At 44.9% G+C, this 19,482-nt stretch overlaps 1 long non-coding RNA gene across 1 annotated transcript; it reads right to left on the bottom strand.

The window, feature by feature from the left end:
* LOC141421541 (uncharacterized) lies at positions 1-18,774 on the bottom strand. Its single transcript, XR_012446119.1, has 4 exons — positions 17,904-18,774; positions 997-1,538; positions 543-602; positions 1-235 (listed from the first exon to the last, which is right to left on the bottom strand). It is a non-coding gene; the product is annotated as an uncharacterized lncRNA (long non-coding RNA).
* Positions 18,775-19,482: the final 708 nt, after the last annotated feature.

Raw genomic sequence — 19,482 nt, 5'->3', positions numbered from 1 at the left:
CATTTTTAATACAGGTTTATTGCCTTTTAATTAGGTCTTTTTCCCTCATTGCCCAGATGATAAAACTGTGGCCAGAGTCAGAAGCAGAATCACATCCCAGCCCAGTCTCCCAGTTCATGATGCAGTACTCAGAAAAATAAGAAATCCCAGGCTCAGTAGCTAAGTCTGATGGCACATGACCTCCCCGTGTACTCAATGTTTGCTCCTCTGCTCTTCCTCCTACTCACGGGGTAGACTAGAACCAGAACAGAGAGACCTTGGATGAGCATTCAGGCATCGCCCAGCCTATTTTTCCACCACAACCTCCAGGTCTACATTTAATACCTGATACTGAGCGTACATGTAATCCTGTTGCTGAACCTCCAGGGCCATAGCCTCTGCCTCTTTCAGAAAAGAAAGTCACCATCTTCTTCCAATGTCTGTGGTGGAAAACCTCTTCTCTGTTCTCTAGACCTTCCTCCCACCCCTCCAACCCTCGATGTCCATACTGTAACCTGCATCCTCCAGTGGGGTCTTCTACAACGTGGAAGAACATTTCCTACCTTCCTTTCAGCATCAGCTTTAGTTAGAAGGATTTCTGAAGCTTGTGAAGTCTTCAATTCCTGGGAGGAAAGAATAAAACACATCAGCCAACTGATGTGTTTTGTAAAAGTTGATTGGCACGGCACCTACCTATGCTGGGTAGCCACAGAAGCATTCATTCTCACAAGGGAATTTGGAGAAGCTGAGCTTTGTCACCTAGAGAAGTTTCACATGTCCTTGTGACCATTCCAACCCCACCTGGGATGTCCCAGGCCAAGAGCTACCTTTATTTTTTGTTTTCCTTGCTTCCAATCTAGCTGTGGCCTGCCCCAAATCCAGTGAAGGATTTTTTTCTTTTAGTAATAAGGAATGGATTTGTTCACCTTCACAAAAGCTAGAGAAGGATCAGAAATGAGGTTCCAATCCTTGCCATGAATTTCAAAGAACTGACTAAGTAAATACAATTATGCCAACCTCTGGTGGTGGAGATTGAATTCATTGCTGGAAGTAGCAGAAATGGATGTTTTGAAAGCGTTCCCCACTGCACTCTCTGCAACTTGGACCAGAAGCCAGTCATGGCTCCCAAGAAGCTGGTGTTCTCCTTCAAGAAGGAGCAGGAGCAGGCTGACCAGGAACAGGCAGTCACAGCTGAGCGCATCAGCTTGCGTGGGAAGTCCAGCTGTCTCACTGGGCCCAGGAGACAGAATGATGAGGGAAGAATTCCTGTGTTTGGGATTGTGCTTGAATAGTCTCCTGTTTGTATCATTCGACTTGCAGAAGAGCAGAAAGAATTTCCAGCTGTCATCAGGGTGTGGAGAGCACTCCTGATTCTGTTCAGGGGTTAATTTTGTGCTGCAGACTCTCTTGTCCCTCCTCCGACCGGCTATCACATCAAATACTTGGTCCTAGGGGTCAGGTCTGGAACCACATGACCTTTTGCCATCAAGAAATAAAAGCAGCAGAGGAGCAACACTGTGTGGTTCCACTTCTGTGAGGTACCTAGAGTAGTCAAATTCCTAAAGACAGGAAATAGAATGGTGACTGGGGTGAGGAGAGGAGAATGGGGAGTTCGGGGACAGAGTTTCAGTTTTGCTAGAGATGGATAGTGGTATTGACTGCAGAACACTGAGGCTGTACCTAATGCCACAGAATTGTACACTTAAAAATGGTTGAAATGATCAAGTTTATGGTGTATGTATTTTACCATAATTGAGAGGGAGAGGGAAGGAAGGAGAGAGGGAGGGATGAAGAAAAGGAAGAGGAGAAGGAAAGAAGGAGGAAGGAAAGAAGGAAGAAAAGATGGAAGGAAAGAAGGAAGGAAGGAAGATCCAACAAGTGGAACTCAGTCTTGGTCACCCATCAACCCAGTGAGGTGTAAGGGCCTGTCTACCTTTCTTCATTGGACAGAGGGAGGAGGGGAATGGAGGGGGTTCTTGATGGGTAATAAATGATTGGGGGAATGAATGGGGCAAGACAACAGACAAGAGTTCATAAATGATTCGGTTTGGAACAATGAGTGGACCTAGGAAATGAAAGATAGACAATAGCGTAAGAGAAAGTCTGCGTAGATGGAGTTATATCCTCAGTCTTCCTTCCTGCCATGTGAGTTGAGTTGATGAGACCTCAGAGAATGGACCAAAGGCAACTGTTTTTCCTCTTTGGTGGGTCTGGTCTTTAGACAGATAAGGGAATATCAGAGTAAAGCCTCTCCCAGCATCTGTTGATTCCTGAGGCCCTTATCTTAAAATAACCAGCATTCCAGGGTACAGTATTTGGGGTTGAATTCCCTAGGCTCCTCAAGTATATCACCAGCTTGTGCAATCACCACAAGCTGTCTCATTCAGAATACCTTTGTCACTCCTGAAAGAAAACCCATACTCATTCAGAATACCTTTGTCACTCCTGAAAGAAAACCCATACTCATTAGCAGTCACTCTCCATTTCTTCCTCCCCCATCCCCTGGCAATAATTACTCTACTATTTATCTATGAAGATTTGCTCATCCTGATTTCATACAAGTGGAATTATATAATGTATGACATTTTGTGTCTGGATTCTTTCAATTAGCCTAAAGTTTTCAAGGTTCATCCATGTTGTTCTCCCATGTGTCAGAATTCCATCCCTTTTAATGGCCGAATAATATTCTATGATATGGATATATCACATTTCATTTATCCATGTACCATTGACGCATATTTGAGTTGTTTCTACTTTTTGGCTAATAGTAATTCTGCTATGAACACTCATGTATAGTGTGTGTGGGCACATGTTTTCAATAACTCTTGGGTACATATCTAGGAGTGGAATTGTCCAGTCATTCATATGGTAACTCTATGTTTCACTTTCTAAGGAACCACCAAACCATTTGCCAAAACAGCGCCACCATTTTATATTCTAACCAGTAATATATGAGGGCTCCAAATACTCCACATTCTAGGAACACTTGTTGTTGTTATTATTTTTAATATTATTGCCATCCTAGTGGGTATGGTATTGCCTTGTGATTTTATTTATGTTCTACTAATAACTAAATATGTGTCTATCCTTTCATATGCTTATTGGCTGTTTGTATACCTTTGGAGAGATGTCTGTTTAAATCCTTTAACTGTTTTTAAAATTGGGTTGTCTATCTTTTTATTGTTGCATTGCAAGGGTTATTTATATATTCTGGATATAAGTCCTTTACCATATATTTGATTTGCAAATTTTTTTTCCATTCCATGGGCATTTTCACCTTATTAATAGTGTCCTTTGATGCACAAATATTGTTAATTTTGATGAAGTCCTCTTTATTTTTTTTATGTCATAGTTAAGAAACCATTGCTTAATCCAAGGTCATGAAGACTTACATATATGTTTCTTCTAATATTTATATATTTTTAGCTGTTAAATTTATAGCTTTGACCCATTGTCAGTTAGTTTTTATAGATATGAGGTAGAGGTTCAACTTCATTCATTTATATATGGACATCCCAATACCACTTGTTGAAAAGACTGTTCTACCTCTGTTGAATTGTGTTGGTAACCATGTTAAAAATGAGTATTCTTTTTTACTATAAGCATTTAAAGCTTTAAAATTCTATCCAAATACTAAGTGAAAGAAGCAAGACACAAAAATGGTGTAGAATTCCACTTATACCAGAGATCCAGAATAGGAAAGTGCATAGAGATAGAAGGTAGATTAATGATCTCTGGTCGTAGAGGAAGGAGGAAGGAGGACTGACTGCTGATGGGTATGGGGTTTCTTTGGGGTGATGGAAGTGTTCTGGAATTAGGTAGTGGTGACTATCACACACCATGCTAAATATAGTTGTTAAAAATACACTGAATTTCACACTCAAAAATAGTGATTCTCATTCAGTTCAAACTAAGTTTAAATTATCCTCACATTTTCTTCTTTGACTCAGAGATTATTTAAAAAGTAATGTTTAACTTCTATATATTTGGGTATTTTTCCAAACATTTTTCTAGTTTTTGCTTCTACTTTATTTTGTAATAAGATTTCAAATTTAAAAAATTCTCAAGTGGCAGAGCACTTGCCTAGCAATTGTGAGACCCTGAACTCAAGCCCCAGTACTGCCAATTTTTTTAAAAATTTAGTCTTTTTTATGACCCAAATTGTAACCTATCTTGGTGACTTTCCCATGGAAACTTGAAAAGACATGGGTGTTCTTCTGTTGTTACATGGAGTATTCTATAAACATTAGGTCAAGTTGACAGGTAATGTTCAACTCCTATATTCTTATTGATTTACTGATTTTTCTGCATATTTGTTCTATGAGTTCCTGAGAAAGAGTGATGAAATATATATATATGCAAACTAAAGTTGTGGATTTGTGGATTTGATTTTTAGGTTTTGTCACTTTTTTGGTTCATGTGTTAGAAAACTCTGTCAGTGGGTGCACATACACTTAGAAGTGTTTTATTTTGTTAAGTTTTTCTTTTTATCATCAAAAATTGTCTCTGTGATATCCCTTGTTCTGAAGTCTTCTTTTTCTGTAATGAATACAGCTCTCTTTTAAGTGCTGCATGGTATATCTTTTTTATACTATATTTTAATTGTAAAGTATTTGTGCTTTTAGATTTTGAAGGGGTTTCTCTAATTAAAAGTACATGCAACATGTACGTTACATTTGTTTTCGATTTGTTCCATCTGTTCTTTGCTGTCTTTGTCGTCTTCTCTGTCTTGTTTGGATGAGGGCTTCTCTTATATTTCATTTTATCTGGAACAATTGATGTTATGTTTGTGTGACCCTCGTGTTCACCATTTCTTACACTTGTCATTCTTTTTGTAGATCCAAACACTATTTTTCCTTCTGCCTAAAGGATTTTCTTTCACATTTCTTGGAATGCAGATCTGCTGGTGGTGAACTCTCTAGAGTTTTGTCTCAAAAAGTCTTCCTTATGCCTTTACTTTTAAAGGGCATTTTCACTGGGTATAGAATTCTAGGTTGATTTTTTTTTTTTCCTTAGGGTGCATTAAAAATGTCATTCCATTGTCTTCTTGCTTGTGTAATGTGACCAGAAGTCTAATATTTCTTATTCTCTCTGTAACACTAAATTACATCTTTTTCTCAGTCTGCTGTTCAGATTTTTCTCTTTATTGTTAATTTTAGTAATTTGATTATGATGGTCCTTAATATGGTTTTACCTTGGTTGTTGCTCATTGCAATTTTTGGATTATTTAGGGATTTTTTTCAATCAAATTTGGAAAACCTTTGGCCATCATTTTTTCAAGAATCTGTTCCCTCTCTTCTTCTCTCTAGTTACTTATGTTGATGTTGACCACAGATACTGGCCAGTGGGTTATGGGAACTTTGTTCATTTCTTTCTTTGTATTTTCTTAAGTCTTTCATCTGTGTGCTTCATTTTGGATAGTTTCCATTGCTGTATATATATACATATATATTTGTTATTTCTTTGATTTTTCTCCTATAGTGTCTAATTTACATTTTCTTTTTCTTTTTTTTTTTTTGGTGGGATTAGAGTTTGAATGCAGGGCCTCACGCTTGCAAAGCAGGTGCTTTACCACTTGAGCCACAGTTCATTTTGCTCTTGTTGTTTTGGAGATGGGGGTCTCATGAATTATTTGGGTAGGCTGGTCTCAAATCTTGATCCTCCCAATCTCAGCCTCCCAAGTAGCTAGGATTAAAGGTGTGAGGCACTGCACCTGGCATCTACTTTATTTTTTATTCCACCCACTCAATTTTTCAGATATGGTATATTTCAACACTAGAAGTTACATTTGAGTCTTGCTATGTTGTTGAGTGTGTGTGTGTGTGTGTGTGTGTGTGTGTGTGTGTGTGTGTGTATGTATGTCTTCCTTTAAAGATCATTGAGTTTTTATCTAATAGGTCATTAATTTTTTAGGGATAAGATTATTCCTTTAACTCATTTGTTTGTTTGTTTGCTTGCTTGTTTTGTGGGGGCAGTACAGGGCTTTGAACTCAGGACCTCATGCTTACTAGAAAGATATTCTGCCACTTGAGCCACACTCCCACTCCTTTTTGAGGTTTGGTTATTTTTCAAATAAGGTCTCACTTTTTGCCCAGGGCCAGCCTCAGACCTTAATCTTCCTACCTATGCCTCCTCCATAGCTGGGATTATTGGTGTGTACCATTGTGCCCAGTTTATTTGTTGAAATGGAGTCTCACTCACTTTTTGCTGAGACTGGGCTGTCCTTGAACCATAATCCTCCTGATCTCTGCCACCTGAGTAGCTGGGATTATAGGCATGAACCACTGCACTCAGTCCTAGAAGCTTGTTTGTTAGTTTTTCCCCCCTAGGGAGAGTTTAGTCCTACTGTTTGGACATGACCCTAATTAGGCCTCTACTAAATGTACTGGGTGGTCAAGCTGGTTGGTATTTTTCTGTCTCATAGTCCCATGTGAATCCTCTGAATCACTCAGTTTATAGGTCCTGATCATTCTTTGCCAAGCCTTCTGGAGCTTCACTCTGTGTCGTACATCTCAGTAATAAGCAAATACTTCATGGGCCTCTTGTGCAGATTTCTGGATCTTTTTCCTACTCAGCCTCTTCTTTTCTAGAACTCTGCCCCATAACTTCCACCTAAAGTCTCTTTGACCTCATTTCTGTCTTGTAAGTCAGCAAGAACACCATGCCCTCCTTGGTATTCTTTTCACTACTGTGCAGTCCAGAATGTGTCTCCATTCTGAAATGCACAGTCATAGGGCTCACCTCATTTATTTCCTTTATCGCAGAGACTGCAGGCCTGAGCTGCCTGCTGTGCAATACCTGAAGCCATCAGTCCATTGTGTTGTGCAGTTTTCTAGTTGTTTACAGTGTGTGTGGTGGGGGGACATCTGTGTCCCATTGTTTTGTTATGGCCGAAGCAGAAATCTTACAAGATGGTTTTTTTGTTTGTTTGTCTTGTTTTTGTTTTTTCTGGTACTGGAGATCAAACCCAGGAAGAACTGGTGTCAGAGAAATGGTGGGTGAGACAGGGTGGGCCCAGGAACTAGACCCTGATGGCCTGGCTAGGGGGTCCCAGGGCTAGAGAAACAGCAGAAAGGGGAGCAGCTATAAGCCATGCAGGAGCAGGTATGACAACAAAGACAGCAGAGCTTTACACATTACTGAAACAAATCTTACCTATCCTCCTCCATTTGCTCCTCCATGTACACTCACTTCCCTTACCCTGCCCTGGACCCCAGAGGACTGACCTGTTGGTACTGCATCAGTAGGTGCATCTTTGTGATTTCTCATTGTGCTCAGGCAAAGGGAGGTAGGATCAGAAAACTGGATGGCAGAGAATTGTTTATTCACCTAGCTTCTTCCTTGTCAAATCCCTGTGGATTATTTTTGCCCCAATACCAAAGGCCACACTGTCCTGTCAGGCAGACCTCTCTTTACAGGTACTCTCTCTGGGTTCTGGTAACTATTCCTTTCTCTTGATGCTTCAAACTTAGCCTCAAACAATGCCTCCTCAATGTTATTACACCTAAAGTGTTGTACCCCTTTTTTAGTTCCTTACTCCTAGAGATTAGCTGCTGTGCTTCATAGGAAAACCCAAGCCCCTCTTTTCAGGTCATAGCAACAGAAACAATCTGGTGACAGCTAAGAGAACAGGAAGTCAGATGAAGACCACTCACAGGAGGTAACCATCAATTGGGGATCATAGTTAAGGTCAAGTTCAGCAGGGCTCAACACATGAGGAACTCTTTTCCCTCCTGATACATGTTCCTTGAAGAAGACTTGCTTTTATTTTTTATGTTTTATTTTAATTATATTGATTTGTTGTTTGTCTGTTTTTGAGATGGGGCCTTGCTATGTTGCCCACGCTGGTCTCAGACTCCTGAGCTCAATTGATCCTCTTGCCTCAGCCTCCTGAGTAGCTGGGACCACAGTACAAGCACAATACCAATTATTAATTTTTACACCCAGCTATTATTTGTAATTTTTAATTCAGAAGGCAGGTCAATAGCATGAGTACTAACTTTAAATGAACTTTTTAAATAACATGAACTTTAAATAACAAAAGGGAAAAAATCATGAGTTTTAAAAGCTTGGTCTTATTTAGAGGTTAGACAGAGGAACAAGTTAGAGCTGGGCACTGCAGCCGCCTCCAGACTGAAGCAGATCTAGAAATGGAAGCCAATAGGATGGTGGAAGGAATCCAGAAAGGAGGAGCCAAAGGGCTCATGAGCCTATCCAGAAAGACATTACCACAGTGAAGATCACAAAAGCAAACACGTAACCACTGAGAAAAGCAGGCCCAAACTCTGTCCTCAGAAAGGAAAGACAAAATGGTCTCCCACCCTTCTCTGAAAACCCATTAAACTACTTGCCTCCCTGGGAGAGTATTTCTGCCTGACACATTTTTCTGTCATCTCCTTGATCAAAGGAGCACTTTCGGCTCCTTGGAAGCTTCAAATATGGCAAGCTATTCACCCTTCAGGGGTGACATTTTTCTTAGAGTTTCACTTGACTCTTGTCCCAAATACAGTGTACCTTTCCCCTACCCACAAGGCCACTATACCTGGGTCAACCTCTCTCTCTCTCTCTCTCTCTCTCTCTCTCTCTCTCTCTCTCTCTCTCTCTCTCCTTCCTTCCCTCCCTCCCACTTTCCCTCTCTCCAGAACTCCTTTCCAAGATATTGGGTAGGGTCAGTGCTTCTCTGGGAATCAGATCTCCTAAGCCTTGTATTTGCATAGGCTTGACCACGACATCGAATCTTTTTAGAGAAAAGGCAGTGTTTATGTTGACATTAAAGGCAACCCAGACTCACCTGAGAGCACAGCCACACAGGCTATTGGACCGGATCTACCCAGAGTCTAGAAAGTCCCCAATGAGCTAGTAGGGACCTAAGAATGTCACCCTTCTCCCCAGCCTCTCCTGTCTCACCGTAGGCAGCTGCTGTAATGTGATTCACCATGTCCCTCTGTCAGCTCTGGTTTCTGATGTGGACCTTCCATGAAAGAAGAATCTTGCCCACGTCTGAGATAGATGCTCACATTATAGGTTCAAGACTTGAGAGGTGTAGCCCTTTGACCCCTACCCTTGACCCCGACTCCAGTGAACTATCCCCTTTAGCCTTCCTTAAAGGAAAAGCCTGTACTTAGCATTTCTCACTGAGGGTCTAGAAGAGACAATCCACCCAGTGCTTAGCTATTGTTAGAGTAATCGAAACCCTAAATCCCTAAGTAGGGGTGACTGAAAGCTTTACCAATAGGAATATTCTCAAATCTAAAGCTCATTTTTCTGCCTCTAATCAAGTTTCAGGCCCTCACCTGTCCGTCAAAAGCCTGACTATATCTGGCCTGGGTTGAGATCTGGAGAAAGCAGACACAATGGTTCGCAGGTGAGGAGTAAGCAGCTCTGGAGTTTCTTAAAGGGTGACCACTCTGTGGACAGCTGGAGATTCAGGATCTGGGGACTTTTCTTCCAAATTGTTACTATGAAAACACTATTTTCACTTAGATTGCATGTTTATTTAGGGTGACTTCAGGAGATCGGAAGGGAGGAAGGGGGAAGGCCCTCTTAAACCACCCTTTGGCAAAAACTCTGTAGTTCACAGTTCCTGCTTAAAATAGTTAAACCCCCTCATTGGATTCTCTTACTTCCACTTACTTTTTTCTTCCCCTTTTCACTTAATCCCTGGCAACTCCCATCCCACTGGTCTTTGTCTCATTCACTCATTCATCCATCTATACCATCCATCCATTCATCCATAATGGCAGCTCCATCTCTCTCTGAAGTCAACCCTTGCCAGAGAAAACCCCACTGTTTTCACCCAAGCCTGAATGGTCACCCCATTTTGACTTCACATCCCAAGGGATGCCTGAGGTGATTGATGGTGTCACTGTCTTTCTCCATGGTTACCTTTCTTCTTTCACCATTCTCTCTCATACTTTTCTCTTCAACAGAAGTTCCTTTTCTTTTTTTCTCTGCTTTTCCCTCTCTCCACTCTACCCAAAGTAGCTATCAGCAATATTTGGTAGTCACTCAGAACTAAAGCTGAACTCAATCCCAGAAGAGCTGATAGCTCCACACTTGGGGAGCTCCTATCACCCTAGCCACCTCCAGTTTGCCTTAAGTGGAGTTAAGCTGACCTCCTCCCTGCTGGCCACCAGGGCCTAGGCCAAGGCCTCAGTGGGAACCCCAGAGCATTGTACCTTCAGGCTGGGGCCCTGAGCTGATTGCAGTTCATCCCACAGGACAAAAAAATAACTCCCAAAGCAGAAAGGCAACCTTTTCCTTCTGTTGCTATTGGAAACAGAACAACAGGAGTTACTGGCCCATCAAGAATAAAATAGTGCTGTCAACAACCAGGGCCCAGATAATCTCCCTCCCAGCAGTGACGTGGGCCCTATACACAGTGACAATGAGTATAACCAGACCCAGGATTCTGAGGTGCAGGAGACAGGCCAAGTAGCTATGGCAAGGCTCCTCTTTCTCATGCCACCTCCTGGTCTGGCTGACCCATTAAGGGTCACATGGTTGCATGGGGAAGGTCAGCATCAGGCCCACGGAATGCTCCTCATCCTGTCTTTATTCCTTTCCTAGGTATCTAGGAGTGTCTAGGCAGGTGAACTCTAACCTGTTTATCCTTATACTCCAGTTACCCCTTTCTTGTGCCAGCCTGTGGGTCCCCATCTGTCCTAGAATCATGGCTCATCTAGCCTCAAACCTCTTAGTAGCAGAAGAAATCTCACTTGCATCAGCCTCACTACAGGGGCTGCATTTCCTAAACACAGGAGCATTGACGGAGGAGAGCCCATTTTAATTTCCAGTGCTTGGGCAACAAATCGGCGTCACTAACCCATATCATTTAGGGCCACATTGTGCCAGTAACCATCTTGATGACTGCAGGAATCAAGGTCCCTCTCTTCCTGAACTGGGTCTAGTAGGGGAAGACAGTGACTCAAGCAGCTAAAGTGGATGCTGTTTCCCAAAAGTGGGTTCACACAGGGACCCCCCAGTCTGGGGAAGGGGTGGCCGGGAAAGTCTTTCTGAAGAAATGGCATTTCAACTGAAGGTTGCCACTTCATCCAGAGCCTACAAAGGGATGGCACCTGATAACTACTTGGTGAATGTTTGTGGACGGAATGAATGAACAAGTATCTCTACACTTCCTGATAGCCCTTGATTGCTTATAGGATTTGATGCTGGGTTTATTAATGTATCCCTTTACAAAATACCCCACTACACTGTCATGATTCCTCCTGAGGTCTGTGCATGTTATGGACGTGCTGTGTACGGTTCCTTTGGTCTTAGAGTTGCTTATGCTGGGTCACAGCAGGGGAAGATGATACCCCTGAGACCCTGCAGGGCGTCTTCCAGACTTTCCTCCCCCCACCTTCCAGACCACACCATGAAGAACTCTGTAAATGAATTCATCAAAGCAGGAAAGGCAAGCCTCTTGACAGGTGATTGGATTTAAATGTGAAAGCAGAGATGGGTTCAAACTCCCTTTGTCCAGATGTCCTCACCACAGGCCAAAGCTCCAGAGGAGGTGAGGGGAGAGCAGTGGTATGGACCTACCCTGTCTTTCTCAGAAGAGGGTGATGGTTCTTGGAAATTCCCTGAAAGCATCCAAATGTGCAATCCAAAGCTGTTTGCTGTCAGGTTTCTGGGCAGGATTACGGCAGACTGGCCAGCTGTTCCATTCCCCAAAATTACCTTAACTTCAAAACTTAGTTTTCTGTTCCAGGGAATGTGGACCTCTCCCAGACCTCAAAACATACCAACACTAAGGTGTCGCTCTTACGCCTCCAGGAACCTGTCTTAAATGCACAGCAACATTGCTCCTCTTCCTCTTTCCTCTCTAAAAACACTTTTCCAAAAAGAAAAAAGAGCTAGTGACACTGGGTGGAGGCACACCATGTGTAGTTGTGCAGGTGGTTCACTGTACAAGGCTAACTGGCTTAGAGAGAAGATGGGGGCTGAAATCCAATCTGTACTCTGCTAGACGAGCTGTGCCCTGGCATGACTGCATCCATCCAGAAGAATGGGTGCCTCCTACAGATCTGAACATAGGTGCCATATGGCTTAGTAGTGACCCTGGGTGGAGAGCCCAAAGAATTACATCTAGGGAGGAAAAGAAGCCAGTCATTCCCTAGGTGTTCATCAAGTGACCAGATATGCTAATAAGGTAGACTTCTTAGAAGGTAATAAAATATGGTGGGAAAACCAGTCAGACCAGTGGGGCTTTATGTTTTTGTTTTGGGTCTTGAGGTTAGATGACAGTGAAAATCAAACTATTGAAATGTCCTAGGGAAGGATCCAATGTCTTCTTTCTGTTAAACTACTTTGACTGAAGATTTACAATAAGCATGACCCCTCTGTATTGGAAACACCGGGGGTTTGGAATCTGGCCCAGACACAGCACCGGGGCTCCACTTACCTTGGTCAGGAAGTGGGCCCCAGAAAGATGAGGTAAAGCGGACATTTTCTCAAGAAAATGACCCTCCCACCGAGATCTAGGTGTCTCAGTGGACACTACATTCCATCCCAAGGTGAGCAGCTCTCAGTGACATCTGGATGCTGGTGCGACATTGATGAGCTGCTCAGAAAGAGACCCTGATTCCAGCATGTGCTTGATGGCAAAGAGGGAAGCAGTTCATCCCTAGCAGATGGATTTACATTGGGGGATAGCAAAAGCAAGGCAGACCCATGGGTGGGGCAGCTGTCCCCTCTCAGAAAATGTCCCCAGCATTATGTGTTGTTTCCTTATCTGCCCAGTCTGGGAAGCTAAGAGGGAGAATGGGAACTGAACTGTGAAACACAGCTTTCCTAGCACTGAAAGTAGAAGTGGGATCAGTGCTTCCTGAGGCTCTGGCTCAGTTTCCTGCCTGCTTAGCCCTATGTCTTCTCTGGTTACTGGGTCAGACAATTACCCACGAGCAGCCCCTGGCATAGCCAGAGGAAAGCCAAGCTCATCCCAAGTTTACAAGAAGGAGCAAAGGCTCTGGGGCTGTGTGAAACTCCAAGTTCATAGGGGCAGTCTGCAGTGGGACATGTGCACACCCTGGCAAGGAAGACCAGACCTGTGTTCCATAGCACTGGAGTGATCATCTCAGGGACAGAGGCCTGGAGCAGCAAGCCCCCTGGCAATGTGGTTCCAAGGAAGACCCCTCCTTTTCCTTCCTAGTTCTCGGTTTTTCTAAGCAAAAGTTATTTGTGCTGCCTCAGTCAGAACCTTTCAGAGAGTTTCACATCCTGTGCTCTGGAGAATGCACAGATGATAGGAATCAATGGTTCCTGAGTACCTACAGCCAAAAGTGCTCGCTGTGCTGGTAGCATCTCACAGACCCCCAAGGCAAGTGCTACTACTGCTACTGTTGTAGTGTTACTGATGAGAAACTAGAGGACCACAGAGGTTAAAGAACTTGTCCAAAGTCACAGGGCCAAACACAGTGGAGCTAGGACTTTGAACTCACGCCGTGAGCCTTTACTAACGTTCACATACATTCCCACTTCACCTCATAGACAGTTCTAGGTCTTTCAGTGAAGTCAGAAGGTGAGCTCTAATGAGGAGGAAAGACTGCAACAACTCCCATGCCCATCATCAGCCAAGCTCTGCCCAGGTCGTGAGATGTGTGTCAGACTCTAAGTGCTCCCCACTTTTTGTCTGCCTCTTTCCCAACTGCATCCCCAGTGCCTAAAGCCAGGTCTGGCTCACAAAGAGATGATTGAGGAATGGAAGAGATTCCTTCTGAACTGCCCTTGGCCTGCCATTTGCTCCTCATCCCCCAAGCTCTGAGTAGGCACTGGGCTTACAGATACCAGGTTCTACCTAAGTTAAACTGTGTCCCACTTTGGACACTTCACGTGACATACTGCCATAGATGGGCAGTGAGGGGAGGTCCTTGGTGTGTTCTCAGCTAGCCCTGGGGGCTCCAAGAATGGGTCCTAGGGGCTCACACCTATGTGGAGTTTGCTCTTGCCCACACAGTTTTGGTCTTCCTCAAGGGGGACAAATCTAAATAGATTAGCACCTGCCACCTTAGCCCCAGACTCCTTCCCTGACTTGCCACAGTGTGGAAGAGGTTCACACTCTTAGCCAGGTGTCCACCTCCTGGGTGGGCCCAAGCACTGGCCATGGAAAAGCAGATGTCAGATGCCACGGATCAGACACTAAGATACTCAGGCACCTGGAAATGCTGTTCTAGCTGTTATTCTCCAAAACTGACCCTCTAGAACAGCTCGGTGAATCCTTCAGTGCTGAGGAGAGAAGGAATCAAATAAGACAGGGTCCTGCCCTCCAGGCATCCTTAGAGTTGAGGAAACTAACACATACAGAGCAATTAGTAAGCATGCAAGGTTTGTATGGGACTGTGTGCCAGGCACAGTTCCGAAAGGAAGGGTGATGGTGATGCAGGGACAGGAAGGCTGAGAAGTAAGAGTTCTTTAAAGTGGCTGAGATGTCAGAAGATCCTCTTTCCACTCTCCATTTGATTCCTGTTCAGTTACCAATTGCCACATAACAGACTGCCCTCAAACTCAGTGACTTAGCACAATCATTGGGTTGACAAGGCTCAGTTAATGAGTTCTCAGTCAGAGTGCTTTGTGGTTCTCAAGTGATGGCTATGGCTGGAACCATCTGAAAAGTGCATGAACTGGATGCCCAAGATAGACATCACTCAGTCCACATGACTGGAACCAAGCCTCAGAAGTTCCAGAATGTTATTCTCAGCATGTTCTGCTGGTCAAGCAAGTCACTGTGGCTCAAAGTGGAACTGGTATATGAGGAGAGAAAGATGCAGGGTTGCCATGTTGGAGCCTGTTTACACAACTACCTTTATATAAAGACAAGATGATTTTAGGGAGAGGAGAGGAGAGAGGAAGGAACTGAGCTATGGGCTGGGGAAGCAGAAAGGAAAGACTGTGCCCTTGTGCGTAAAAGAAGTACTTCTCTAAGTGTCACCACAATGTGCCCTTGCTCACATTCCAAGGTACAGTCTCAGGATTGGGGTTATAGCTTAGTGCTTGCTAGGCAAGCACAAGTCTTTGGGTTCGATCCCCAGTGCCACAGAAAACAAACAAACAAACCAAGGTACATTCCTAGACTATGTCCTAGGCCCAGATTTCTGGAGCCAGAATGTGAAGAGAGTGGAAAAAAACCACTTACATCATCCTCACTAATCAGCCCACATTTAAGAATCAGTTTGCTACGTGACTGTTGCTGAGAAATTGTTTATCTGCCCTTGCTGCAGTGTGGCCTTTAAGGGACATGATTTGGTGCCAGTGACGTCCCAGGAGCAGTTGCCCTGGAGACCTAGAGGTCAAGGATGGTAAGGGAGCCTCTTGCCAAGATGGCCTCACATAAAAATCCCTTTGCTGGGGCTAGCTCAGTGTACATGTACTTAGAATGCTCGAGGGCCTAGGTTCAGTCCCCAGAACCAGAAGGAAAGAAAAATCCCTTCACATTCATGGGATCACTTACCCAGCCCCCAACACTGAGCTATTAAGGAAAGACAAAGAGCCATGAATTCCTCCATGTGTGTATATAGGCAGAGAGAAGTGAGCTACTGCAGAGCTATGCTACAAGTCATTGGACATACCTTTGATTCCTTCTACTCCCCCTAACTGATAGATGGAAATTGTCCATCTTACCTCACTGGAGTTGGGCCCTGGAGCCTTTGAAAGGCTGTGGAATTGTCTGATTGTTTTGAGACTGTCTTCTCCCATCCATCTGGATAATTCTAGCACAATAACTCACTTCTGAGACTGCAGTTGGCTCCCTCCAGCCTCTGCCTCTCCTTCCCCTATTACATATTTGAGGTAATCTTTGTCAGTACAAAGCAGAATGGGGTAGTTTGCACATCACTTCCCCACCAGGTGGGTCACTCAGTCTACCCTTGAGAGATATCATCAACCTCCTTTCCCAATAACAACAAAATGTGTTTAATTTCTCTCTCTGTCTCTCTCCCTTTCACAGACACACAAATTCCTTGGTTCATAACACGACTTCATCCTTGTACCACGCACAACTCCTAGTTAGCTATTATTTGTGGGTTTTTTTGTTTTGTTTTGTTTTGTTTTAAATAAACACCGACTGGCCTACAGCCCAAAAGTCCAAGCCTTGACAATAACCAACCTATCTTCCAAATCCCAAGTGACAATAAATAGGAAAATGAAGGATCGAGTCACCCAGCCCAAACAAAACAGAAGAGGCCCATTCCTTGTAAAAAGGTTTTCCTTCTTGCGTGCAAAGAAGGCGTCTTTTCCAAATGCCTTGTTCTTTACGTGGCCCAAGTGTCCTATTATCCCCGGTCATTTAAAACCTGTGTTCCCAATTGGTATATCATTCTCTTTTAATGATCTATGCTTCCTACAGAACCGTGGAGAAATGACTATTTCTTTTTTCAATTAAATATGTCGCAGCCAGCAGATTAAAGCCAGCTTCTCTTTGAGTCCGCCGCGGGGAGCGGGCGGGGAAGGGGTTAAGGCAGAACCGCGCGAACCTGGGGTTGAGCGCCGTGCGGACTCGGGCAGGCCCGCGCGCCGCGCATGCGCATGCGCCGCCGAACTGCGCGCGGGGCCTGCGGCTCCCGGCCTGGCCGCCGCGCTGCACAAAGGCCTGCTTTGTTCTCTCTGCTCTGTTTTAAATATCTAACGGGTATTACCCCCATCCCCGCGCCAAATCCCCCGGCCTGGCTGCAGGCCCGGCACAAGGGCGCATTGTGGGGCCGAGCGAGGGGCGAGGGGGCTGGGGGTGGCCAGCCGAGGCCGGGTGAGGTGGGGGGGGCGCTCGGGTGGCTTCAAGTTGACTCAGCCATTTGGGTCACCTGGACTGAGTCGTGGGGTGCTGAGGATGGAGGCGGGGAGGGGGGGAATGGGGGAGGCGACTCGTCTTCTTCTTTTTCTAATCCCGTAAGTAAAGATTGGGAAAGTGGGGGTCCTGGCAGAGAACTCCATTTGCAACCAGGCCTGAGGTTTCCAGCAGCACAAGGGGCCACAGGCGGGCATGAACCCGGCAAGCCAGACGCTTGGGTTCTTATCTGGCCATCGCTATACATATTTAGAAAGTGCCATCACTGGGACACTTTGAAAGCGTGGCATTCCAGCACAAACCAACCCCGAATGGTGGAGAGAAGCCCTTCCTCCCAGCTCCACGCCCAAGAGATCAGACAGGCCGCACAGGGCTTCCTGCAGCCACAGGCCCACAGGGTGGTCGGCTTCATGTTAGCAGCGGCCCCTCGGGAAAATCACACCTTGCAAGGCCTGGCTCCTCCCTCCCCTCAGGTAGGGATGTGGTTCAAACAAAAGTAGGCTTTCAGCTGGTGGGGAGCTGCCCCGCCCCTTCCCTCCCCTTGTCTTGCTGGCCTCCACTGTGGACCCAGGTAGGGTTCCTGCCCAGCTCAGGTGTTTGGTTTCCTGCGGCTGCAGGGCAGGAGTTCTTGCATTGTCTGCAAGGAGCCTTGCAAAATCAGAGTCACAAAACCCACCTTGCTTACCCAGTTTCTTTAAAGGGAGAAGGAAAACTGCCTTTCGAACTAGGTCTTGCGAACTCAAAGCAAAACACAAAATGGCGGCCTTAGCAATTCTGAAGAAATGTGCTTGGTGTTAAATTTGATTAAAGGCCGTTTTCATGTCTGGCCTTGAGAACAAAGTCCACATATACCCTCAACATCTTGAAGGGAACTTGCAACCCTATAGCCTGGCAGGTGAAAGAAAAGGAACGGCCTGAGAGGATTTGATTCCCAAGCAACTGGCTTTGTAGTTTTGCTGTGTTTGTTCTAGGCTGGATAGATGCCCCACTGTCCTCCCCTCTCTCATAGTGTGTTATAAGTCTGAGGGTCAAACTTACATTTCTCAGCTGAGAAGAGCATAAATACCTCCTGCAATATATTTTTAATAGTACTTTGTTTTTTTCACATTTCACCAACCCTCTAATACCTGAGTATAGCACTTACCTGACAGAGATCAGCCCTCTTCTGTGATTGAGGGAACTTGTTCAGAGCCACTCAGAAAGACAAGGCAGAGGCAGCTCGGTGGCCCAGGTTCCATGCCTGGGATAGCTCTGTCCCGCTAACATGCTAGGTAGGCATGGATGAAAACTGCAGGTTTTCACCACCACCTCCTCACATCTTTCCCACATGAGGCGAACCCTCTTAAGAGTGAAGCTTTGAGGAAAGGCTCTTGGCTCTCAGGTAGCTGAGGAGAAGGGGTCATTTCTCAGCATATGTCCTGGAACTGCTAATTTTCCAAGGATCTCACAACCCTACAAGCTTGGAGACAGAAGTGGTGTTCCTGCCAGGGTTGCTCCGTGGCAGAGAGCTCCTGGATGTGTTTCCAGGCACTTGGCCTCCTGAGGAATGTCTTCAGGGAATACTAAGTGTCCTTTCACCACTCTGTTGGCTGTAAGCCCCCTATCTCTGGAAACGATAGCAGCCTGTCCCCTGTCCCCATCCTCCACTCCCAACCCCCTCCAGCAGATCAACCTGCAGCAGTGGTGGTGGTGGTAGGTGCGACCAAGAAGTTGACGAATTTCTCTGATGGGCTTGCAGAATCTCTCCAGCTGTGAGACAGGATGGTGGATCCTATGACCTCTCTCCCCTATGCACCTCTAGATTTAGGGATACCGGAAGCTTTCAGAGCATGTCTGCGAGGCAACACGCACTGCTTGGAGAACAGTCCTGAACCACAGCCTCATTGCATGGCAGCACCTGCCCAGTGGCACCCCACTGAGCTTCAGCAGCTGAGATCATCATTCTAGGTGACCTTTGGCTTATACCTTTGACTTCAGCACATCCTTCTTTTTTATACATTTTACTTTCACCTACATACCACCAATCCCTTGAGACCACCCCTGTCCCACACTGGTGGGTAAACCGGCACTTCGAGCCGTTACAGTGATGCAGCCTGCCAGCCAAAAGTTCCAGTTCAGCAGTGTTACCTTTTGACTGTTCGGCAGCATTTGTGCAAGTATTTGAATATTTTCTTGCATTTTGACCTTATTTTATAAGAATGAGTGAAAATAGAGAAATGAAGTGCTGATGCCAGTGATAAGAAGGGCAGGTTTCATAAACTCAGTGTAATTGAGACCAAGATGGAAATCCTTAGGAGTGCTCAAAGTGGGGAATATCTAGCCTCCATCAGATGCCCACTGGATTGAAGCCAGACAACGGTGTGTTCAATTGTGAAGGAAAAGAATATACTTGGAAAGTGTATGTGAAATTCAGGACAAATACAGTCGAAGATTGTGTCTAAAAGGTGAGTACAGTGAGGCATTTACCAGTTCCCTCAATTCTAAAGCAATATTGATTGAATATCAGTTCTCAAGGCTTGGTTTGTGGGGTACTGTGAGACTGAAAGTCAAGAAAATATTCTGCTTCCTGGGTTCAGAACCTTCCCTTCTAATATGCAGTGAGCTGCTTGTCTCTTGCATGTTAGAGCAGTGGGCTTTCAGGAGAGCATTACGTATGAAAGGTGGGGGTGACCTAGGGGTATGACCTCTGTGGGCCTCACCACAGTGTCAAAGCCAAGTATAGG

This window comes from Castor canadensis, chromosome 3 (genome assembly GCF_047511655.1).
Source record: "Castor canadensis chromosome 3, mCasCan1.hap1v2, whole genome shotgun sequence".
NCBI classification, from domain to species: domain Eukaryota; kingdom Metazoa; phylum Chordata; class Mammalia; order Rodentia; family Castoridae; genus Castor; species Castor canadensis.
The sequence above is the reverse complement of the archived record's forward strand: the minus strand, read 5'-3'. Positions and strand labels throughout refer to the sequence as shown.